Source organism: Mus musculus, chromosome 15, assembly GCF_000001635.26.
Source record: "Mus musculus strain C57BL/6J chromosome 15, GRCm38.p6 C57BL/6J".
Classification (NCBI taxonomy): Eukaryota; Metazoa; Chordata; class Mammalia; order Rodentia; family Muridae; genus Mus; species Mus musculus.
Window position 1 is genome coordinate 30,705,204 of NC_000081.6, and position 20,655 is coordinate 30,725,858.

Consider the following 20,655-nt stretch of genomic DNA (forward strand, 5'->3'; position numbering starts at 1 on the left):
GGCAGCGAAATATTAAGTCTGCTTTCACAATTAAACCGTCATCTTTCTATTAAAAAGAAAACTTGTATGTACAGTAGAAACTGCAGTTTGTAACACAGTAGGTCTGCAGTCTAACCCTTGTTGAGGTTGTTGGTGCATAGTGGGACAGCACATACTTCAAGACCTCACAATATAACATAGCTATTACTGTTCAGCTCACTCTCAGGTATCATATGTCTGATTTGATTAAGTTTTGGTAGTGGAGGGTTCCTAAAACTTATTGTTGCCTAATTTCTCATGATCCCACTTTTAGTTGCATCCACCACCACCCCATGTAGTTGGCAACCTGAACCTGAAGAAGCTGATGACTGTGAATTCTAATCCAATACTATGGATATTCTAAACAGTTCAAGCTGTGCTATTGAGCTTGTGGTAACCTACCAACCAAAGAGCCCTAAAATTCAGCCATCCAATTCTCACCTGTAAGACTGAGAACTTGTCATTAAACTAAGAAACTAAAACCCAGAGTTTCTGTCAGTGAACTCTACGACCTTTACAGAATTCGCTAGCTCTCAGCTCTGTTAAGAAGAAGATCTGTGAAGAAACACATTTTTATTTCCTGGTTATGAAAAGCTAATGTTTGACATAAAAACACACTCACATTGATTCAAATATTGGTAATTTATTTCAAGGAAAATGTCATTAGTTATAGTTCCACAGTTGTACTAGGCTGTCCTGGCAATGGAAACTATACTATAAGCCCTATCTTGAAATCAGTTTTTAATGGGCAAGGGGGTTTTCTAAACTGGGCAAAGTGGCATCAGCAGCACAGGCTTACTTATAAATTACTTTAATAGTTTCTGAGATGTGGAATATAAAATAACTTAAGGTCTCTGCTATGCCTACAGTGCAGCCTCTTCACACTAACAAAGTAACAGAAAATGCCACACTCAGTGACACTGGTTACCATATTGAATCATCCAGGGTCTTTGGTCTATTCCTTCTACAACAAGACGGAAAAAGCATTATAGTTTGAAAACTTATTCCTAGCGAACCCTGAGCCATTAGCTTTTATTTTATCACTCTTATTGTTTCCATAATGAAACAGAATCACTGGGTAATTGTAAAGAATTATTCCTGTTAGCAATTTAATATACACGCCACTCAGTTATATTTGAATTCCAGGAAGGCCAGAAGTAATTTCTAGCATGTTTGCTAAAACATTTTGAACATGATTTTTCTACATTTATTCATTATTTGTATAAAATTCAAGTGGGCCTAGCCGTCTCCCTCAAGCTGTCCTTCCAGCTCCCCCCCCCCAACCCCCAATGCACCAGGCAAATTTCTCCAAGGAAAGGAGAACCAAGATGAGGGGGATGCCTCTAGGTCAATGCGGATGGGAGAGGAAGATTTGGTTTTGTAAAAGCCAAGCTGTAGTCATGGTGAGGGGAAAAGGAAGGAAGAAAGATATATTAGAGGAGGGCAGAAGAGAGGGATAGGGGAAGAAGTGGAAAAAAAGGGACAGGGGCAGTCTAAACTCAGTAAGACAAAGCAGGCAGGCTGCATTCTGTGCAAAGGTTGGGTGACATCCAGGTCCCACCCCTTGCTTTAGTAGAAGTGCTAAGGACAAACACTGCTGCAGATTCTAAGCACTACCAGAGAGACAGAGTTTAAGATCATTTAAAGCATTTTTAAACGGAGGAAAAAATGCTCTGGAAAGAGAGAATGTCAAAAGCAAAAGCTCACCCAGAAAACAGTATGTGCAAAGGGCGTGGAGTCTGAGCAGTGTGGCTGGCTTAAATGAATTTGTGGGGTTTGGTATGTGTGAGAATGGGCCTGTTAGTGCAAGGGACTGAGTCTGCAGTGTGTAAGAGTGGATGAGAGTGAAGAGAGATGTTTGATGGCGGATGTTACTGTGGGTGTGAATATACAAGAAACTGAGCATCCATGTGTGTGTCTGTAAGGGACACAGTGTATGGGGGAAAGTGTCCTTATGTGTGACTGTTGACACATGTGTTTAAGAAGGTAAAGAGGCATGTGTAAGAGTTTATTTGATTGAGTGAAGTTAAGGGTATGTAGAACAAATGAATGCATGTGTGTATATAAGGAGCAAAAAGTGTGTGTGTGTGTGTGTGTGTGTGTGTGTGTGTGTGTGTGTGTGTGTGTGTGTGTTGAGTGTGTAGGGTAGAGTGTCTTGCACATGAGAACGGGCCCTCTGGTGGGAAGCTCAGTGGAAGAACTGGTCAGTCTTTTTCCCATGAAAAGACTCCCACGAAGAGGCAAGGACCTGTGTTTCTGAGAGCCAAGAGCTCCCAGGTGTTACGAACAAAGATTGGCAGAATCAGAGCGAAGCTGCAGGAAGATTACAGTGATTTTCATGTGTAGGATGGAGTGAAGAGATGGATCTAGGAGCTGTCACAAGAGATGACTTTGGAATTTTTAAACCGTAGAAAACAGAGTTATAAATAGAAGCAATGGGGGTAGGAAGGCAACCAGAGTTTGAGGGAAATTAAGGATTCACTTATGATATGTTAAACAGAATATGGCAACCTCTTGGTCAACAGAGATGCTTTAAACAGCTCCTAGAAGCCAGGCCTGTGCTCAGCACTGGGAGGGGCTTGGGGGGGAAATGAGTAAGATGATGACCCAAATGTGTATTAGTAAAGACGACTACATCCGAGTACAAAGATCTTGTCTGAGCAATGAAAACTTTTCCTTGGATTTGCAGTGGTGTCCATTCAATTTTTCCCATGTGTTTTGCCTTGATTGAAGCTAAAGTTGCTTTAAAAAAAATAAAATTAAAACCCAGATAAACAGTCTGGACCTACTTAACTTGTTTTGTGTTATCTCTAATCCTGCACTTGTGGCTAACAGAACCTCAAAGGAAGTAAGTCCCATTCTCTAAATCAGGGCTGGAGGAGAGAAGATCTGGCTCCTAAGCGTTCTTTTCAATGACGTTTTCTTGTCATGCTCAACTCTTAACACATTGTGAGTGGCCGCTCACACAGCAGAACAACCGGACTGGCTGAGAGAGATCATCCTTCGCAGACTGAAATATTTACTCAGAGGTGATGCTCTATAGGGGATAGAAAATCTAGCAATCTCAGCTGTGGTGCCCGAACAAATTACCATAAAGTAGGTGGCTTAGAAATAGAGAAATGTTTTCTTACACACCTGGAGGTTGAGCAGCCCAAAATGAAGGGTACCCCAAATTCAGTGTCTCATCATTTGTCAATGGCCAGTAGTCATCTTTTGTGTCCTTTATGTAGCATAAAAAAGTTAAAGAACTCTCAAAAGAGCACTATGACCTCATGATCTCACACAAGGAACTCAACATACACATCCAAAAGCAACATGAGCCTTCACCCCACAGTGAGCCCTCTCCCACCTCTTTGTGTTAACTACAGCCAATCGTCAACAGGAGCAGCACAGAGCTACTTCGATGAGCAGTGTGAAGACCACATTTCATTTTAACCTGAGCATCCGTCATTTGTATGTTTTCCTCTATTACCCAGAGTTTGTTTGTTTGTTTGATTTTATTTAAAGAATCAAACAAATGAACAAAGTTTTATTTTTGGAAAAGTATTTACTTAATACTGGTAAACATGAGCTTCACAACTCTATGAAGTGGATCATGCCCACCATGCCTGCACTGGGGAGGCCGAGGAAGCAAGCCTGCTCTGTGTTTAGAAGCAGCTTGGTCTAACATGGGCTCATTTCAGATCAGAATAGGCTGCCGAGTAAGCCTCTCAGAAAGCAAAAGCAATAAGAGGCAAATAAAACCATAAAATGATCCTGTGATCTCAACGGCTCATGAGCTGATGATCTAGTGTAAATTATGAGGAAGAATATTCTTTAAAAGCTAGGCAAAATGTGACCAGTGAAATTTCTCTCATCCCTCTGGCTCCTATTCTTAAAGCAGGTCCTCAAAATGGCTTCACACGGTCTGTCTCATGCTAAGAATAGGTCTTTTCTCCCAGCAGGCTGCCTTCTAAATTTGCCTAGCATGCTTTGCAAGCCTGACTCATGAGTTAAAGCACTGTATGCAAACACAGGAGCGTGTGCGTGCCCTCGCGCTCGCGCGTGCGTACACACACACACACACACACTCACACACCCCACAGAGGTTGGGCTATAACCTTGGGGACAAAGGCCTCTGATGTCCCTTCACTTCATTACTGACACGGACACACAGAGAGAGGGATGACATTTCCAAACCAATGATGTGGAAAGAATTGCCATAGCCAAGAAGACAAATGTGTCTATGGGGATGGATAAATGACTTGGAGCACAAGTCAGAAAATGCTTTGCATTGCACTTTGTGTGAGCCTGCTGCACTGAACTAAACCATGGCCTTAGGGTCCACTCTGCAGGGCACCCATCACTCCCCCTTTACCTCAGAAACTTGGCTCACAATTTCCAAAGTGCAAAGGTTAGCCTAGCACTCAGACTGGGGCACTGTCAGCACTGCACACAGAAGGGACCTCCATCCTCACTGGTGTGGCAGTCAGCTCTGTTCTATGGCATATTGTGACAGTTGTCACTAATGACAGAAAACTGGATTGTCTGAATTTTAGACCAACTTCAATTCTTTGCCTTTCTTTTGAGCACAATACAAGCTGAACCTTTGAGGTATTTTGGCATTTCAACTCAGCGACATGGTTGAAAATGACAGCATCAAACACCCCGTCCACAGGTGTGGATAAAAGCAAACTCATATGTTTTAAAGATAGTTGGGCCCCACATGCCAAGGTCCAGGGTCAGCCTGGAAATTCTGCAAATATAGCAAATCAAGGAGGCCAGAGATTTTCTGTTTCCAAGGCAACAGAATCACAAATAAGTTGATTTTTAATCTGCTGGACAGTGTGATACTTCTTGTACCTATTCAATTGAAAACTGTCTGTAGGAAATCAGATATCCCAGGATCTGCCCCATGGGCCTGTTTTCCTCATAGTGTTTCTAAAAGATGCCCTAATAATGTTGATGGAAGCAGCTTCCAGCTTCTAATTTCTTATAGGAACAAATAAAGACAGAAAGTATAGGCACAGGGAAGACTGCAGGAAATATAACATCATACCAGTTATGTAGTAGTGCAGGATCAGGTTTAATGTCTTACTGATTGATTTATAAAACCTTGAGACTATACACTGAAGGAGGAAAGTAAAAGATGTCAATCAGGCACACTGCAGAGTTAGGAAGGCACAGGTTAGCTACAGCCACTAAGCCTTGAGGGATGAGTAGAAACCAGAAACAAAAAGCTGAGGGACTTTGTGTAGGGTGAAGCCCCCTGGGCTGTCCTACATCCATGTTAGCATGTCCATTATTGTCTTTGCTTGTTGTCATGCTTAGGCAGCCCCATTGGTGACATTCATGGGTGTAGCTGCTGACATTACAGCCAGCTAAAGAATGCTAAGAGCAGAATAAACAGTCTTCCCCAGGAAAGAACACAATACTTCATTATCCAGTACCAAACGTCAGCCCTGAAAATATGCAAATCAGAGACACCATACAGGCTGAACCATTTATACTTATATATTTTATGAGTATAGAAGTGTGTGTATATTTGTGTGTGTGTGTGTGTGAGAGAGAGAGAGAGAGAGAGAGAGAGAGAGAGAGAGAGGGAGAGAGAGAGGGAGAGAGAGAGAGAGAGAGAGAACAATTAATAAGTGGGAAAAGAGGCCATGACTTTCAAAAAGATCAAGGGTAGTATATGGTAAGGACTGGAGGAAGGAAAGGAAAGGGAGAGAAAATATATTACAATATGAAAACTAGAGAAGTAAAATGAAGCATGGGAGGCAGAGGCAGGATGAAGAGGACAGTCAGTGTTGACGGTAGGGAACTGTTAGCAACGACATCTTGGGCCATGCAGAAGGCACCCACGAGCTTCCTGAAATGAAGAAGAAGGGTAGGTAACTTCGAGGAGGATGCTGAAGTCGTGGCAATTGCTGTTTCTGGATACCTGGGTTTTGCACTCAAGCCACAGTGCTATTCTAAAATTTCCACTATTTAAAATAAAAATCAAGGGAGGTGGGGGTGGATCTGGAAACAGTCGTTAAAGGGGATGAATATGATCAAAATACACTGTATGAAACTCTCAAAAAATATTACAAGGCTATTTTTAAAAAAAAAGGAATTGAAGTGGGATCAGAGAGAATGTAAGAAGAATGTGCTTATGTGCAAAGACTGTTTTTAATGTGCGTGGTATTTTCGCTCTTTTAGGGTCCTCTGTAATGAATAGGAAAACACTGACTCATCCTCTGGAGGGTAGGGAGCCTGATAGAGAGGCTGCTATCTGACAATGGCTAGCTTGCAGCATCCCCAGGTGATGGAGAACAGCAAGGATAAGAACATAAAGTGAGAGCATTAAACTCCACCGTTTTCTGATGAACGCCCTATCAGGATAATAAAGTCACTTGTAAGGCATGAACTCACTCAAAACAGCAGAAATGTAGGGACCTAATTATCTATTACCTGCATAGCCAGAGACTGAACAAGCTATGTAGCCCCTTCCCTGTGAGCTTTATACCCAGCTTCCATGCTTAGCTTAGTTCAAGACTCTAAATGGACCAACCTCATTTAGGCCGCCAAACCGTGCTGCAGGGTCATCTTTCTTGGTCACTCTACAAGTCCTACTTAGGGTAGACATATTCTCAGAGCTCACTAGGTCTTCTTGCCCCTCTTAACCAGATTAAGTTCACTTCGTTGAAAGATTTCCTATCACCCTTAATTTTTCCATCCTCCATCCAGCCATACTTCCCAAGAGCACACAAGATCTATGTGTTCCTTGTTGATTTGGGGTTTCCCGTAGCACTCCATTGCATGAATCATTAGCACGCTCCTCCTAGACACCAAGAAATACATTTATAGACAGCATGGGAGACATGGTGCTGAGTTCAGGCGGGATACATTTCAGATGAGCGGACACATGACATCTGAAAGTTAGCACACCACAAGGCATGTGGAGCCCCATCTGGTGAAGCTACTGTGACGATTCACAGGCTATTAAATCATTAGTCCGAAGCATAGGCATTTGGAGAAAGTGGAAAAGAAGGGCTAAGCAGCCTAGGATTAGAATGCTGGACATTGAGCCAGATGTTGAGGTCTATTTTTTTGTTTTTAATCTTCCCCTTCCTGTTATGTGATCCTGGAGAATCCACTTAAATCCTGGTATTGGATTCTTTATCTGCTAAACTGAAACAATGAAATAGTACCTTCCTAGCCAGGTTGTAAGGCACAGGAGAGCTGCTATTTAAAAGGCACTTTGAACAGCGCTTCAAAAGTAGTAAGAGCTGGATCATCATGTCACATCATGTTGTGATGATCAGGAAGCTGTAGAAAGCCTTGCTGCAGCCAGAGATGCCTCTAAGACTGCTTACTGGAAACTGAGCAGAGCCCAGCATGCTGCAAGAAACTAGAGATGGATGCAGCAGTTCATAAATCCATGTCTTGACCTCACTGAACCCCAGCCCATGGGGCACACATGGCATTGTCCATCCATGAGTGGGCAGAATAGGTGAAGATGGAGAAGGACCAAAGGTGGTGATCCACTTCTGGCCTGTCATAGAGACATAGCTTGTCTGGCTAAGCATAGAATATATTTGATCATACTTTTGGGCGACATGGAAGGCTTCAGATTGAAAACTCAAAGACCATGGCTGTTATATTTAGGTTCACTGACGGTTGCATAGGTGTTTGGAGATGGTATTGGATGAAAAGTGTATGGGCTACTGTGTGTTAGTCTAAGTGATGAAATCTAACAAAGCTTGTCTAGATTCTTGGCACCTCTGTGCAGCAGTCCTTCCTTAGGTGTGAAACAGGACCTCTTCTGAGAGAGAGGAAGGGTCTTGTGGCCTGCTATCAGGCAAAGTAGGCTATTTACTCTCTAAATTCCTTACACAGAATGGTTTGGAAAAGGTTAGATGTTATGACAGCCTTTGAGGAAAAGGGGGCTATGACCCACTTGGGGAGAAAAGAAATTCTGGTTCCAGAAGTGTCACTGTCATACTGGGGGGAAAAAACAGGGTTTGCAGGGGGAGGGGGGGACCCAAGACAATATTCCCAAAAGAAATGAATCTTTAACTCGGCACTAGAAAGGAACATAATGGGGAGAGTCCCTGCTGTTAATAATGGTGATATAGTTCCGTAACTCTAATATAACAATGTACATATTAGGGCTGAAATGAACACAAAGGATAATGTGTTCTTACCTGCTCCCTGCCTTCTCATAAGCCATACTTTATTGTAGGGCAGAGGAAAAGTAAGAATTTATAAATGTAATTTATTTTCTATCAACAGTGAAACTTTAGGGGGAAGAATAATGTTTACTTTCTTAGTGGAGTCCTAGGAAACAGGTAAGCCAAGATGATAACATTTGAGGATGTGTTCTAGAAATAAGTTATTTGTGGCTATTCTTATAAAAAAAATTAAATCTAATGATACATTCACTTCCTGGTGAATACTTCACCCCACAGTGTGGAAAACACATGCTGGGATGGGCTCTCTCTTTCTCTTGCCTTTTCACCTACTCTGAGGTGAGACCCTCAGAGCTGTTTTCTGGTCACTAGACCCTAGAATAAAGAAGCAGTTGGAGGAAGACCTCATAGCAAGAGTTCTTGTTTAATTCCGTTTCATTGTCTTCTGCCACCATCTTTGGTGCTCTCTGATACCCAGTGAGGAATGAGCAGCAGACCGATATTTTCTGAGGAGAGCATCTTCCTGTTTCCATGTTGGGAAGTCTGTGTCCTGAAGAGGCTGGATCAGGAATCTGGAGATGCTCAAAAGAATTGTGTATGATTCGAGGAAGAGCTGGCGTTGCTAAATACAATAAGAGAATCCCTGTTAGGTTGAACTCCAGGTTAAACAACAGCTATATTTTCCATCCCCGATTCTACCTGAGATATACCTCAACTAAAATGTAGTTTACTGAGATATCATGTTTAGTCAGGACTCCTATATGATTTTTATTAAGAAATCTACAAAGTGGGACCCATGGCTCCAGCCATATATGTGGCAGAGGATGTCCTTGTTGGGCACCAATGGTAGAAGAGGCTCCTTGGTCCCGTGAAGGCTCGATGCCCCAGTGTAGGGGAATACTACAAGCTTCAGCATCACATAGAGAGCAGAAGTAGCAGGAACTCCAGGGAACATGGATGCCTGAGGAGGGTGGATCGTACACTTCCCAAATGTTTTAAGTGTGAACAATGGTTTCCGTGTGGTTGCCAGTGACAAACAAGAGCTAGATAGCTACACAAAAAGCTTGCTGTGCATAACCATCCAAGATGGCAGACAACGTTGATCTTCATCTGCCTTGTTCCCACAAGCATTTCGCTCCCTAGGACCGCTACCTATAAGTCCTTATCCTGGAAGCGAAAATGAATCCCTCCTCCCAAGAACAAGTTAATCACCTGTTATTCATGTTCAAGGGATCTAAGCATGAAGCACAGACTCTGCAGTATGATAGACGCAGCCTATAGAAATACTTCCTAGAAGAAGGTCTGCGCTCCCCCAGAGCATCACCCCCTGGGATCAGACGCACCTTAGCAGAGGGGATCTCAAAAAGGAGAGGGATGGTGTGATTGTCGTGGGCTTTTTTTTTTTTTTTGCTAACAGAAAACCCACCAACAATGATGCTAATAAATAGGTTAGCCTCTCCAGAGGTATCAGTGGATCTTTTAAAATCCTGTGTGATGTTAGCATATTCCACAATAATTTTCTTTCAGATATTCTGACTACTGACTTCTATTATACAGCTTCTAAAGCTCCCATTTCTCGATATCACTGATGAGTGCATCGGGCATCATTAAGAACTGGGGAATTTCCCAGGTCCATATGGTGACTCTGAGTTTCCACCACTCAGTATTTCTGCAAGCTCATGCTTGAGCAGTGGTGAACAGTGCTGACTGTTGGGTTGTTTTCCTTGAAGTGAGATAGTTTCTTTTGTTCACCTTCAAGAAAATCACTTGCAAATTCCCCAAAGTAAATAACTACATTCAAGAAAAAAAAAAACAAAAACAAAAACCACCTGACTAGATGAGTACCTACAGAGGCTATTACAAGAGAAAGTCATGGCACAACGAAGGGCTCTGTGTACTCTTATCTGTCAGTCATTGCATTAAAAAGACTGGCTTTCCTGGGTCATATTCCATAAAATTGGCCAGTTTTATTATACAATCAAGATCACTCAACTGGAGGTGGCTTGCTTTGTGTTTCTCTGCTTGCCTGCTTGCTTGCTTGTTTGTTTTTTTCTGCAGGTGTATCAGCATTAATGTAGCATCACTGAAAGTCAAGTTTGGTGTTAGTTACTCCAGAATCCATGCTCAGTGCCCAGTAATTTCAGCACCACGGCTTCTTTAGTAAAGTCATGAGTAAAGTCAAAAGGAAAAGAGTGGCCTACCATCAGTGTGTGCTGTGCAGATGCCATTAAGGAGTCCTGGGGTTCAATACCTGAGTCTATGGGGTATAGTTTTCATTGAGGCCCACACAGGTAGCCTGGCCCAGTGTAGTGAGCTTGGGTTAAGCAGTGATCTCAGTTTACTCTATAGGTACCCAAGCTTGAGAGTAATGGTGCTGACGATTCAGATTGGCCAAGGCAAAGTGAGAATAAAAACATTTCTGGACTTCAATAAAGAAAGATGATGAGTCTCATGCTATGTTGCTAAAAATACATGGAATAAATGTCTATCTTTCAAATTGTCAAGAAAGAAAGGGAAACTTGTATAAGTTCTTAGGTTAGACCACTTGCCTTTGATTGATATGAACTGCCCACCTAAAGAAGATAGATGGGTTTGGGCCAGGGGTTCTGCACATAGAAGACGGAACAGTGCTTGATACGAACTAAGAAACACTATTCATTGAAGTTGTTTGATATGTGACCACTTATCTTTCCTCCTGTTCGTGTGCTCAAATTCTTTCTCTCTGTCACCATTCTGATGGAACACTCTAACTTCCTAGGACTCAGTTAATTCCAGTAGTTTTAATGAATCTCACAAAACTGGTTTCCATCATGGAATCCTTTCTAGGGACCCCTGGGCTCTGCTTTGCTATGTTCAGTTAGAGCAATAACGATGGTTACTTTATGTTAAAACAGGAGGATTCTTATGAAAAGACTTCACTTTTGATCCATCTCTTTTAATGTAAAAGAGGAATATGAGCAAGAGGTTCACAGCAAAGCACCAAGCGACCTCCATGATCATAAAAGAAAGGCCAATAATGGGCAAAATTGATGTTTTCAATAAAGTGTTCTCTTTGATAGAATTCCTTTATACTTTCTAAAAAGCCCCCTCTGAAGGTCAATTACAGTGGAACCCAAGGTCATTTTCAGCAGACATGGTGGAATGATAGGTGTGATGGTTTGTACATTCTTGGACCAGGGAGTGGCACCATTTGGAGGTGTGGCCTTGTTGGAATAAGTGTGATCTGGTTGGAGTAGGTGTGTCACTATGGGTGTCAGCTTAATACTCTCACCCTAGGTGCCTGGAAGTCAGTCTTCCACTAGCAGCCTTTGGATAAAGACTTAGAACTCTCAGCTCTGCCTGTACCATGCCTGCCTGGATACTGCCATGCTCCCACCTTGATGATAATGGACTGAACCTCTGAGCCTGTAAGCCAGCCCCAATTAAATGTTGTTTTCTATAAGACTTGCCTTGGTCATGGTGTCTGTTCACAGCAGTAAAACTGTGACTAATACAATAGGTATTTATTTGTATAAGATCCTTCACATTCAACCAAGCCATATTTTTGAGACAGGGCCTTAAGTCAAAGCTTGCCCATAACTCATGATAACTATTGAACCCCTTCATCCAATTTTCTTTACCTTTGGAGTGCCAGAACTTCAGACATTCACCACACCAACCAGAATATAATTGTAAACATAAAAATCATACACATTTACATCTGAGAAGGGAGTTAAGTTGGCTAAATGCTCACCTTACCAACAAGAAGGCCTAATTTAGATCACCCAAGACACTCAGAAAAAAAGGCCAGCACAGCAGGTAACACTTTTACTTCAGTGCTGGGGAGACAAAGAATGGTGGGCTCTGAGGTCAGTTACTGAGGTACAGGACGGGGAGATACCCTGTCTCAATAAATCAAGATGGAAAGCATGTAAGAAAGGCTATCTAAGGTTGACTTCTGACCTCCACGTGCATTCACACACGTTTACCTGCATATACGTAGACACACATAAAGCAATCATCATATAAAGTCCCAAAGGCATCATGAAGACAGAGTTAGTAGAATGCAAGCAGACACTTTCACTGTTGGAACTGAAAGTGGGTGTTGCAGATTGTACCATCTTGACTTGAGCAACAAATTGTCCTCATAAGAAATAGACATACTCCAGTGCATAAGGCTTAACTCTTACTGTACAATTAGCATCCTGTTTCAATTCCTTGCAGGAGCCACAGACAAAATTAACAGTTGGCTTTGTTTCCATAGAGCTTTTAATCTAGTCTAAGGGAGAGCATGCAGAACTTTTAACGTTACTTAAAGAGACCTATGCTTTAAAGTAATGAATCCTTTCTCATAAGCAAAGAGCATTTTGCTCATATTAATGTATTTTATACAGCAGAGCATGGAGATATAGCTTGGAAGCATGTAGCTCATGTCCTGTCATTTATAAGTCAAATACAGTACAATTCCATGCTTCAATAACAACTTTCTCTAGTGCTGGCCCAAAGGGTTGCAGGAGGACCCAGGCACTTCACGACTCTGGATAGACTTCATGATTAACCCACAAATGACTGGAAGCCCCACATCCTAGTGATAGTAACTATCTCACTATTTAGTTTCTTAGTCAAAGTTAAGCCAATAGGGTCCTTTTCCTGGTGCTTTTGGACATGGGGGGAAAAGGGGTCATCTGGGTTTATTATCTGATGGTGAACAGTGAGAAATGGAGCCCAGAGTGGCCTCTGAAGTGATGGGAAACAACACTGAGAGAAGCATCGAGGCATGACAGGGAAGTGAGTCCCCCTGAGACTCCTTTGAGTCAGCTCTTTCCAAGGTTTCAATGTTCCTGAGTACCCAGAGATCTGTAGTGAAGTTGTTCATTTACTGGTTGGTTGGTTAGTTGGTTTGATATTTGTCCTGTGGGTCTTTCTCATTTACAAAGAAGAGGATTCTACCTAGTGGTAACGGATTGCCTCAGTAATTTGACCTGCAGGATAATGTGTTCCTCTGCAAGTATACTATTTTCTCAGTCCTCTGAAGGTATTCTTTTGGCCAGATTTAGGGCTTGAATTTTATCTTTCAAGCTTTAAAAGATAGCCCAAGGTGATCTGACTTTGGCTGTCTCAAATTCCATCTCACGTCATCAGATTATAACCTGTCAGTGAGCCTTGTAGCATCATTACATTAGAAACTTCTTTAATATGCACACATCAGCACCCTTGTGCATCCTTGTGCCCTTATCAGTTCCCATGCTGTCTTCCTGAAGTCCACTTTGCTAGGGATATTCCTTTTTTTCTCCCTAGTAAACGCCAATCACTATGCAACTTTGGCAATGAGTTTTTGTGATGCCCTAATTTGACATCTTTGCCAGTAGAACCTGAGACAAGGGCTTGTGTGCAGATTAAATATTTAGAAAGTATAGAGGGCACACATAGCCTGTACGCACTGAGTGGGGGCTGGCTTTGTTTGCACTCAGAAGAAACAGGCAGATTCCCTCTTTTCTCACTTGTGGTTCTACCAAGATAGACTTCTGGTCTACCAAGGCAGACTTCTAAACCAGCCAGCTCCCACTGGTATTTCTTGTCCTAGGAACCTTAACTTCCCTGTACTTCTGGGCTGCACTCGGGTGGAAGCAGATGGTTTCTGTAGCTTAGGGGGAGGCTCTTGGCAGAAAAACTACAAGGAAAATGCTCAGCTGTGCCCCGGAGCTCACAGGGAAGGTCCTGTGCAGTGTCAATTCACATGAGTGTTGGATTGTAAAGCCTCTTTTGTCCTACCCTGTGGTCCTCATGATGTCTGTCATTGCCAGGCATGGTGGCTCACGCCTTTAATCCCACCACTCAGGAGGCAGAGGCAGGTGGATTTCTGAGTTTGAGGCCAGCCTGGTCTACAAAGTGAGTTCCAGGACAGACAGGACTATACAGAGAAACCCTGTCTCGAAAAAAACTAACTAAACAAACAAACAAACAAACAAATAAATGATGTCTGTCATATGAGGAAGCATTTGGGTGCTTTCTAGTGAAAACAACACAGCCAGGAATGGCATCCAACACTCAGATCCCTGAAGCTGTGCCTCCTCCCACTCACCCATACTGCTGCCAGCACTGTTTAGCTCCTTTCTCTTTTGTTAAACTAATTTGCCTGATAGTCCCTCGAGTGTCCCTATTTCATAGCATAGGAAACTGTATTTACACAGGCAAGTTATTTGTTTTCTGTGCAGAAAATGATCCTTTCTATCTCATTTGAATTATTTAATTTCCTTTGAAGAATGCTGAGTATAAAGGTTCATTTACATCCCTGGCATCTCAGAATCGATCCTGTCAGGAATCCAGTAGTAAAGGCAGCCTGGTGATGGTGCATCCTGGGGACAGGATAGATTCCCAAGTGGGTCTTCCTATGAAGGAGGCTAGCCTGGTCTGGGCTTCCCCACAGCATGCATTCATCAGGCCTGTTGGCTCTGACTGTAGAACCATGTACAAGTGTTTTTGGGAACACAGAGAAGACTCAGTGCTATAAAGTGTGCCTTCCATTCTGATTAACTGTCCAAGTTTTCCTCTCTCTGGATGGAATAAAGGAACAGCAAGATTCTAATTATAGACTGTTTAGATATAGAAGCAAGTCTTGGGCTCTCATTTTCTGATTTTAGGTAGGGATGGATTCACATGTCATACATGTCCGATAGAGGAGCTTGGGATTTTCATTATCCTTATAAAGCCCTCTGTCATCCATAAATGGTTGCTGCCCAGAAAATTCATTTGTTAATGAAAGGAAAGTCTTCTCTATATCAGTCCTTTTGTTTATGGTGGGCATCAGCCTCCTTGTGGTCTTGTTACTGCTTCCTTTTGTTGTTTTCGCTTTTATTGATACCCTTTTGCCAAGGGCAAAGCTCGAGTTACAGAGCATAGATAGCTGTCCCATCTTTAAAGATGCTCCCAGTGTAAAGCTGTGTGCATCCTTCTCTTTGTCAACCCATGGTACCTGAAGACTGTTCTAGAAAGCCATTCTTGGTTCTCAGCTGTGGTAAGAGGCCCATCATAGCACAACATACACTGTGTTTTACATCCTGGAATGCTACATATATTCCTGCCAAGCAGCTTCTTCCTCCTCCTCCAGACAGTATTTGTGTCCTTGCTTAATAGTATTTCTAGAGACTGTAACAGACATATTTATCTTATTGACAGTTTGGTTGGGGTCTTAATGTGCTCCAGTGGCTCATCATGTCTTCAAGACTTTTAAGTATAAGCTGATAACACACTATAAGGAAGACTATTTAGGAGCCTGGTGGAAAGGTGTTAGGTCATTGGGAGTATGTTCTTGCCCTTGGCAGGGACATTGACATCCAGGTGGCAAGGACATCCCCCCTCTCTCCCTCCCTCCCTCTCTCTTTCTCTCCCTACCCCCCTTTGTTCCCCTTCTTCTTCAGTCATCTTCAAAAGAGGAGCTATGGCACTGACCACTAATAGGTCTATTTCATAGCAGTCGCAAAGCAACAGGGCCACACAACTACGGCTACAACCTCAGAAAGGATGAACCAAATAAACGTATCCTTAAGTTGATTTCTACCCTGTCTTTTGAGTCAACAAAAGAAACTAATGTCTACCGTTTCTATTTCAAAGTTCTTGAAGGCACAGGTCTTTTCTATAACCAGGGGACCCTGTATTTCAGGAGGGGGTGGAGGGAGGGAAGGAGGGGGAGAGAGAGAGACAGAGAGAGACAGAGAGAGAGAGAGATTATAGATATATAGATAGATAGATAGATAGGTGTGTAGGGCCCTTTTAGAAAGCTGCTTTTCAAATGTTTGTCCTGCTTGAGTGATTGATTTCCATCTTAAGCATCTGTTTCATCTTGATAAAAACTATGTAAACAGATCTATAACAACAAAGCCCATGGTATAGGCTCATGAGTGAGTAAGGATCTGGGGCCTGACAACCTACATAATCTCTATACTCAGAGAGGCACTGACGGACTGATTTGCATAACAAGGGATTTAATTAGAAATCTGTTAGCATAATCGACATGGTGTTAAAATTAATTAGCAATTGTTTTTCCTGGGCCTTAAAGACATCACTTGAAGGTATAGCAGGAAATGTTTTATGAGCTGTTTTTATAACAATAAAAATTAAGTGTGCAGATGATTTTTAGCATATCAATGTCATTTAATGTTACTTTTCCTTGGAATCCTAATCTCATAGAACTTTAAATATGCTGCATATGATTGACCTGTCATACCACCTTAAAATGTGGAGGTAATAGTTTATTAGAAAGAAAGGAAGGGAGGGAGGGAAGGAAGGAGGGAGGGAGGGAGGGAGGGAGGGAGGGAGGGAAAGAGGGAGGGAAGGAGGGAGGGGGGAAGGAAGAAAGAAGGAAAAGCTGTATCAATGGATCTGGCTGAGGTAAAGTCACACCTGAGATGACACTGAATAATTTGTCATACTGAATGATGTCTGACATGATTTACAAATTAGGACAGCATATTTTTTGCTAACTCATACTCACAACATATAATTATAAATTATAATACACATCAAAATACAAATTACTTGCTGATACAAAATAAAATGTAAAAACAACATCTTAGAAAATAGTAATTTTAACTACTCTAATAACTGACTGATACAGAGTTCCTGCTTTGATGTAACACTTCTCTCTAGCTTTCAAAACTGTTGTAATTGAAGAAAATCAACTCATCTTCATGTGCTAGAAATGAGGCAGAGTCACTCTCCTGAAAAAAAAAAATGAGGTTCACTTGAAATGCAAGTCTCAGGATTGTCTAAACCTGTCCCCTGCAGTTACATGCTAGGGAGACAGATGCTTAAAGCAAGGCTGGAAAGATTGTAGGTAGACTGTTTTAGTGTTGATTGACAAAAAGCGCATACCATCAATCCCGGTTCTAAGCCATCCAGACACATATTTGCCTGTCAGTCACTCTGTGTTTTTTAAATACATCATCTAAAATCCGTTATCTGGTATTCTCTGAATAAACCACCCACATAAGGTATAAATGATAGATACATAGACAGACAGACTGCAAGATATTTATATTGAAGAACTGACTCATGAGTTTGTAGAATGTGAGCAAGCTCACACTTGCAGCTAGGCTTGTAGATCAGAGATCTATGGGAGAGTTCAAGCGTGAAGACAGTCTGCCGGCAGAAGTTTGTCTTCTAAGCAGAACATCTTTCTTCGGCTAATTGAATGAGGCTTAGCCATGCCATGGGTAATCTACATTACCCAACTGCTAATTTAAATGGCAGTCTCATCTAAACAATACCTTCATAGAAACAGCTAAAGTAATATTTGACCAAGGTCTTAATTCTGTGGTTTATTCTAAGTGGCACAGAACACTGGCTATTATGCAAAGTATATCAGAGATCTCTGAGTTCTGGGGTCTACTCTAGATGACAATTTGCATTAACTATCACGCCACATATACTAGAAATTTCCCTCTGGAGATCTGTTCATTAAGGATTGGGAATGCTTATTTCATTATTTTTTTCTGCTTTGAATTATTTTATCAGGTGTATAAGCTGTAGCTCATTGTCTGTTTTCAGACCAGTAGCTATTTTATGTTTATCATTCTTGTCTTGCTTGTCCACTTGACACAACCTAGAGTCTTTTGGAAAGAGGAAAAGTCAATTGAGAAAATGCCCCCACCAGATTGGTTTGTGGATAGCCTGTGGTATGTATTCTTGATTGGCGATGTGGGAGGGCCCAACTCCCTTACATAGAGCCACCCACCCCTTGCCTGGTGGTTCTGGGTGGTATAAGAAGTCAGGCTGAGCAAGCTTGAGAAGCAAGTTGATAAAGGGCATTCTTCCATGGCCTCCTCTTCCGCGTCTACATCCACGTTCCTGTCATGGCTTCCCTCCGTGATGGACTTACATGCTATCATGAGATAAATACTTTCCTCCGCAAATTGCTTCCGACCATGATGTTTTTATCACTGTAATAAAAAAATGGATGTTTGACAAGGAGCACTTGTTCTTAGGCAAATTTTGAAGTACTTCCCTCAGGCATTAGAACTGTAGGGATAGAGGTATACCCAGCTTCAAATTGAAGGGTTACTTTAGATTATCTTCTGAAATTGTTGCTCCACTTTTGTATGTGCTATAAACCTACTCCAGTTCCTATTTCAGCATATGTGACAATCCTTAGACAGCCTTCATGTACTTACAACTTTAATGGTTTGGTTGCTTCAATTTGTTTAGCCAGCCTCATTCTTATCCATTTGATGAGCCAGTTGCTTCAATTTGCATTTCTTCTATTATGGTTAGCATTTATTGAGAACAGGAAGTATCTAAATTGTTCATGGCTACCTAACCTATTTAGTACTGGATTTTGAATAGTGGTGTTGGAGGTAGGGCACCTGGGTATAAGGTGCACATGCGCACGCAGACACACACACACACACACACACACACACACACACACACACACACACACACATGCCTGTGTATACCCAAGGAAGTCAGAGGAGGGCCATTGAGTGTTTTGTATTGTTTTCTTTATTGTTGGCTGGAGATAGAGTCTTTTACTAACTGGAAGCTCACTGTTTTGGCTAAGTTAGCTAGCCAGGGATATCTTGAGATCTGCTTCTCTCTGCCCCAATACTGGGGATATATGCATGGACAGCCATTGCTGGCGTTTGATGTAGCTATTAGGAATTTGACCACAGATTCCCCAGGCTTCTGAGGCAAATACATTTTTCCACTGAGCCATAATCTCCAGGCTTTTCCTTGGTCTAAGTTCTTTTGTTTGTTTTTGTTTTGAGTGTATGGGTGTTATGCCCTCATGTAGTCTATGCATCAGTTAAGTTCCTGGTACCTGTTCAAGGCCAGAGGTGGCCACTAGATCCACTGGATTTGTAGTTAACATACACTCGTGAGCCACTGTGCAGGTGACGGAAATTGAACCCACATCCTCTGGAAGAGCAGCAACCAGTGCTCTTAACTACTGGGCCATCTCCCCAGCTCTATTCTACTCAAAAATAAAAAAGGTATTTGCAACATACTTGAACTTGTTTGGCTTACAGAGAAAGCCATCACTTGTGGACATGGGGACATGGGAATAGCTACACAGTCTTGTTAACTCATTATCCTCATCTACTCTCTTTATTTATGACAGTTCTCATCTTATTTTAGTAACTTTAAATCTTTACATTTTCCAATGTTGTTCTTTTTATGTCTGAGGGATCTTCCTTCACGCTGAGCTTTAGTCTCTCTCCCCCCCTCTCTTTCCCTCTCCCTCTCTTTCTCTCCCTCCCTCCCTCCCTCTCTGTGTTCTCATTAGAATTCTTAATACTTAATCCTTTAGATTGCTCTTGAATGGGTTTTCAGTTTACTTCCCATCACATGAGATGCTGACAGTCCTTTGTTGCTGTGCCTGTTACACTCAATTTCCGGTACTTTTGCCTTTCTGATCTTTGTTACTACTCTGCCTATATCCTATGCCATCCATGTTTCTCCCCACTCCCTGATGCTGTTACCAACTCTTGCTTTACATTCTGCATCCTTCATGGTTGTTAGAATAACCGTTGCCTCACCATCTCCTAGGTCACCATCCTGACTTCTGATCTCAGGTACTTCATGTATCATCATTGTGTGCACCAGGAAAGGGTCCCAAACTTCTAAGAGGCAGAAGAGCTTTGTGTTCTGGAAGAAGATGGAGAAGGTTGGGAAGGGTGGGGGGGGAGGGGAGCTCTATCTCTGTGGAACTCAATGCCTTCAGTGGGATCACACCCACTATTGCAGGCTGCTACTTAGATTCTCCTCTGACCCTTGCCAGCACTCTTCCTCCTGTTTCATAGAGAGTTCTGTGGTCCTCAACTGGGTCAACATTCCACCTCGGCTCTGTGACTTCTGTTAACTTCAAAAACCGGCTGTGTTTGACATCGAAATCCTTATTTCTTTGTTCATTTGTTGTCAGAATCCCCCAAACATATCTTTTCCTTTTTCTAATTCCTTGTTCTCTGTCAACTTTCTCTCAACACTGTGAGGAGCCACGTGTCTCCTCAGAGCAACTTACATCAGTGTTAAACATCTGTTACCCTCTAACTGGAGATTTGATTCCCAAATGCTGTAGAAATATCCTCAGTACAGAATCAGGTAAGTGTGATTTCCTTATTTCCTATTTCTTTGAAATTTCCGAACAGTCTAACCCACATTTGTTTAAATTGGCCGTCTAGTGATTTAAAAAAAATTCAACATTAGTCTTGGTTTAATGATGCTTATAGCATAGAGCGTTCTAGACATTCCCCTCAACACCTTGAGCATGGGTAATAGACTTCAGTTGTATTACCAGAGCAGAGGTACATCCATATTTTATATTTTATCTAACTAAAATCAGGTCTCTCTCTTAGAATTGATTAATGATTAGAGAGTGTAGGGAGAGTGTAGGTAAAAGTTCTTTGGAATTTCTCAAACACACATGGTAAAACAAGTAATAACTCTAAACGTAGCAAAACATTTTCTAGGAGCTGAAAGACCAGTTCTCACACCATGACCTCCCCCT

The 20,655-nt window shown here is 42.0% G+C and overlaps 1 protein-coding gene and 1 long non-coding RNA gene across 7 annotated transcripts in view; both read left to right on the forward strand.

Annotated features, from left to right (window-relative positions):
• Positions 1-20,655, forward strand: part of Ctnnd2 (catenin (cadherin associated protein), delta 2) — an 856,811-nt gene that overhangs the window by 532,670 nt on the left and 303,486 nt on the right. The window lies entirely within an intron of this gene.
• Positions 1-20,655, forward strand: part of Gm41283 — a 49,248-nt gene that overhangs the window by 21,728 nt on the left and 6,865 nt on the right. Inside the window, exon 1 of the long non-coding RNA XR_875095.2 lies at positions 1-20,249. This exon is cut by the window's left edge and continues 21,728 nt beyond it. This is a non-coding gene — a long non-coding RNA (predicted gene, 41283). The remainder of the gene's footprint in view (positions 20,250-20,655) is intronic.